Here is a 5106-nt window from a genome sequence, read left to right as displayed (position 1 = left end):
TTATTTTATTTTATTTTATTTTATTTTATTTTATTTTATTTTATTTTCATTTATTTTATTGTATTTTATTTTCACAGTGTCAAGTTGGCTTGGCTCGGAATAGTGCAGTAAACCAAATTAATTACTTTTTCCACTCTAATACCCTAACTGCATTATGCAAAAAGTTGTTGAACAACAACGACACACAAACTGTGGCAAAATTTGACTGACCACTCTTTATAACTGTTATTTCAACAAATTCAATTAACAGTTTAAGTAAAGCATCAGTTTATGTATGTACACATACATACATATGTAATTTTTAATCTTATTTGTGTCATAAAACAATTGCACTGATTGCGCAAGCTGATTATGACATCCGACTGACATGTAAATAGAATAAAATGCAATTGTCGTAAGTGGATTTATGGATTTCCTATGGCAAGTTGTAAGCGATATGACAGCCGTATGCAAGTGAAGATAAAGCTTAATACGTACAAGCATGCAGCCAAGCAAACATACATATGTACAGTATATATATACTTGCATACATTTGTCATGTTTACATACACAAATGTGATTCCAGAAAGTCGACTAACAACGAATAACTTCAGAAGAGTGGCGAGAAGGGTTGGCCACCGTATTAGTTGGCTTGCATGCTCTGGTATAAGAATACATATGTATGTATGTATGTACATGCCCCATGTATAGATTGAGGAAGTGGTGAAGTTGTAGTAGTTCGAGGACATCAAACAACAGCTACAACCAAAGCTTACTTGAGCACAGACTCTTAACTTTGATGATGGTCTCAGCTGCACGTCCGAAGGGGCGAGACAATTTTTGGGGAAATGCAATTTTCTAGGCAACACAAAATTGCCAATAAAGCAGCAACTTTGTAAGCGGCTGCCAGAAACAACAATGCAGCATCACACTATGAAACTCGTGGCGCAACAGACTTCAGCAGAGAGTTGCTGCTGCCAACTTGCCACATGCTTGTCGTGACACCAAGCTGCCAATGCAGCTAGCTGACTGCTGACTGACTGACTGACTGACTGACTGACTGACTGAATGGCTGACTGCCTGTGTGTCTATTTATAGTCGGTGGCTGGCATGCATGCAAATGCGCTCGCTGTCATGTTGCTCCATAGTAGATATATGTATGTTGTTCGTGGGCGCAAAGGCAACAAAACAAAACGGAAAATCATAGTGAGGCGCGAGACTGCCACTGCAACAGCCAAGTGCCAATTGCCAACGGCACACGTTGACAAAATCATCATCGTGCAACTCAGCACAACACGGCCGGCACAATGTCAGAGATGAGGTAAGAAGGGCACGAAGAGTTGTCTGCTAAGCTTCTGCTGCAAAGCAAATGTAACAGGAATAAGAGTAACGAACGATAATCCAAACATCATAGAAGTCGGCACGCCAAGCAACAGCGTAGTCGTTGTCGTTATTTCTGTTGCATTCTCTGCACTGTGGCATGCACTTTGCTAACTTCATTTGCCACTGACTCAATATACGCCAAAGGACTAAGTGTGGAATGTACGTACACTATGTATAGTGTACTTGTAGTTGTTGCAGAAATCAGCATAGCAATCGGAATGGAAATCAGCGTCAGAATCATCGCACTGTTGCTGCTGCCAAAAAATGTCCTTGCACCAAAAAATAACATCGACACCGCTAAGGTTGTCAATTTTCACAAGCAAGTAGCGCATAGCAAGCGGATATGTGTTGCATTGCTTCGGTGGCTGGCTGGTTGCTTGTGGATTTTTTTTTCTGATGCGCTGCACAGCTTCCGCATTTTGAAGAAACAAAGCGAGTAACTTGTCACGCTTGAACTACAAGCAATGCATTTGGATTCAAATTACTTTTCTACAATTTTCTTGCCTTTTCTCCTGTGTTTAGCATTTTTTTGTGTTTTTCTGATGGCTGCGTTGAATTTTCGTTGTAAATTTTCTGCATTATTCTCTGTGTGTTTGTTGGTTTTTTTTTTTGTTGCCGCGGCTGATATTTTGCAATATCCGTTTCGGTATCCATCTCTATTTCGACAGAGTGCCACAATGGCAGTGCTGCATGTGAATCTTATGCAAATGGATTTACAGCAAATTGAGAGACATTATCAGGGTTTCCTATTCCATTTGCTGTTCAAATATTCACCGCATAAAGCGAAAACAAAAGGTGATGTTTTAGTCAGTACTTAATTTCGAGGAGATCTTCCAGATTTCTTCGAGATGTAAGAAGACTAATATTTGATTTTTTTTTTTGTTTTACTCTAGAAAAGATAAGACAATGCAATACCTATGAAAGGTGAGTTAATCCACAAGGTGGCGCGGGTGTAAATATATTTGATAATCCCATATTTATGGTCCGATAAAAACTGGCCCGAAGAGAGAGTTTTTCGCCACCTTGTATGCACCTTTCGGAACTCTCTGGAGTTTCTGGTATTTCCTTTTGGAACTTTTTTAGGGTTTTCTGGATTTTTTCTGGAAGTTTTTGGATGTTTCTGTAATTTTTGAAAATTGTCGCGGTTCTTCGAGACTTTTCTAGTTTCTTTTTCTTATTTTGGAACCTTTTTTTTATAGAAATATTAGGGCCTTCGGTATTTTGTTTCGGTTTTTTTTCGATTGTTTTAATTTTTATTTTTGGGTTTTATTATTTTGATAAAAAAAACCGATTGCTTCTAGTATTTTTGTAGACATACGTAGGTAAAAAATTAAATGTTATTCACTTTTTTTGTTTTTTTTTCTTCAGTAGTTTCTAAATTTCTGTTGCATTTCTCGGGTTGTTCGGAACTTCGCGTAATTTCTTCGGCAGCATCTCTAAATTTTGTGAAATAAATAATATGAAGCTAATCGGTCGTTAATTATCGAGACGCAAATGTATAAATTTGTGTACAACACTTGCTACACTCCATATCCTTGGCGGGTTATTAAATTCTTAGAATTTAGTATCAGTTAGTTCTTCCAGTGAGTTCCAGTTTATATTCCTGAGATTAGGACCTTGATGTCGAGATCGTTAGTTTAATTATACTTTAAAGCCAAAGTAGCTGTGACCTGAGAATGAGTGTTGCTCTAGCACCATTCAGTCAGAGATCTGCGCATTGCTGCCGTAAAAGAGGGCTAGTTCAATACATCCTCACATGTGCGCCTTCAAATTGCACCATATAGCAAGAGTCCTAAAATCTGGGCTTTTCATTCTACTCTAAGGGCTTGCAAGGATAGTCGATGTAGTCTTCTTTTCTGTTGAAATTCGGTGACGGTAGTCAAGCAACCGTATTTTCGGAAGAAAGCTAAGGCTACGAGATCTATCTCATAACCACCCTCCTCTAATTTGTGGAGTCTGAGGCCACTCTAATATAATGTACGACTGAGCATATCCTCAGTTACATAACGACAAACGCTCCTGGTTGTTTACTTTTCAATCTACCGAGTGACGTTTTTAGAAGCTCAAGAATGTGGTTAAAGCTTGCCCTCTGTCTGTATATTACGTTTCAAGATTAAATACTGACGATTTGGATATAAACATACCGCATGAAAAGTACGTAGAAATCGTTCGCCTAGGCAGAAACCTCGCGAGGTTTTACTTACAGAATGCTTTTAATTACAAAATGGTACGGTCTCTGAATTTACCTTTTTAGATTTTTTCCAAATATAATAAATACTAGGGTGATGGACTCGGTTTTTCCGGATTTCGGATGTCTATAGGCGTTTTTTTTTTTTGAAATATTTATTTTTCGAATATCGAATAAACTGGTCAAAAACACCCTATCTCAGCACATTTTCAATGTATTTTCACCCTAATGACTACATACTTGAATTTTGAATTTAAATTGCCTTGCTAATCTCATCTGCTTCTTAGGGAGTTTTTAAAAGCCCAATTAATGTATAATCAAGGGCTTTTGTGTTCGAATGCAAAATCTATCAACGCAAAGGCAAACTTTTAGTTTTCGATGCAGCTGCTGATTGCTAACAGTTTCGAAACTTCATGCTGCCGGTTGATAAAAATATAAAATTATGGTTTATAATTCGCTAGGGAATAACTAGTCCTCACGCCACTCCCATACTTAAGTATTTATTTATGTTCATCCATTAGTACAAACAAACATTTGTACCATTAAAATAATAAGAAGCGGAAAATTTGGTCAAGAAGAATATGCCCTAACAACTGCAACACGCACACTGACCAGGCTGAAAACTTTCTTCGCCTCAATGAGTTCAACAACATAAAATTTTGAGAAGGGCAAAGTTTTGCGGCAACGGAAATACAAAAATGTTTTCTTGCTATAAGTGTTAACAACTCTAGATTCGATTCACTTTTCTTGAAACCTCCGCTGCTTCCGCTCCCCCCTTTGCCAATAATTTGCCTAATTTATTCAATTGGCGTACAATTATTGCGGCACTACGCTCTGCGCCCAACTATTTAGGTCAGTAATTGCGGCAAAAAGCTTTTTTCTAAGTTTGTTTCGTTGAAAAGCCGCTGTTCTCACCGCTGTGTCGGTGCTTTGTGGCAGATTAATGCGCCTATGGCTAAATTCAATCAATAACTCTAATTGCCATCGTCCATTACCCGATGGATTAAAATTGTGGTCAATACTGGCTTGTGAAAATTTTGTGTTTCACAAAGAAGGTTGCAGAAGCTGCCCGCTAGGGTGGAAGGAAGTCATGGAGCTCCCAGTTTGAAGAGTTGCGAAACATAAATCTACTAAACTACTTAATTATTGCCAATTATTTAGCAATTTAGTTCAGTGTGAGAAGAAATCAAACTCTAAGTTACAAAATAATAACATACCTGATGATTCAGGATTTCTTATCGAAAATGTCAACTCAAATTTGGCCACCAAATTAATTCCGCAGGAGGAACCCCAACGAGTGGATAGCATATGGCTTGTTATCCTCCCTCAGATAATATTCTGATTCTGATCATAACCTACACCAAGCGTGATAATCTTCACCCAGGAAAAAAACACCGCAAAAAATCTTAACATCAGAAGAAATAAAAAAAGATTCTGAAAATAAAACGAAGTAAAAATAAAACTTGTTTAAAACAATACAACCGTAAAATCAAAATTAAATTACAAAATTGACAAAAGAAAACAAATAAAATTAAAAAAATTAAGAAACCAAAGAA

Source organism: Rhagoletis pomonella, unplaced genomic scaffold (genome assembly GCF_013731165.1).
Source record: "Rhagoletis pomonella isolate Grant_MI unplaced genomic scaffold, Rhpom_1.0 Rhpom_scaffold_00004, whole genome shotgun sequence".
Classification (NCBI taxonomy): domain Eukaryota; kingdom Metazoa; phylum Arthropoda; class Insecta; order Diptera; family Tephritidae; genus Rhagoletis; species Rhagoletis pomonella.
This window is presented reverse-complemented; position numbering follows the sequence as displayed.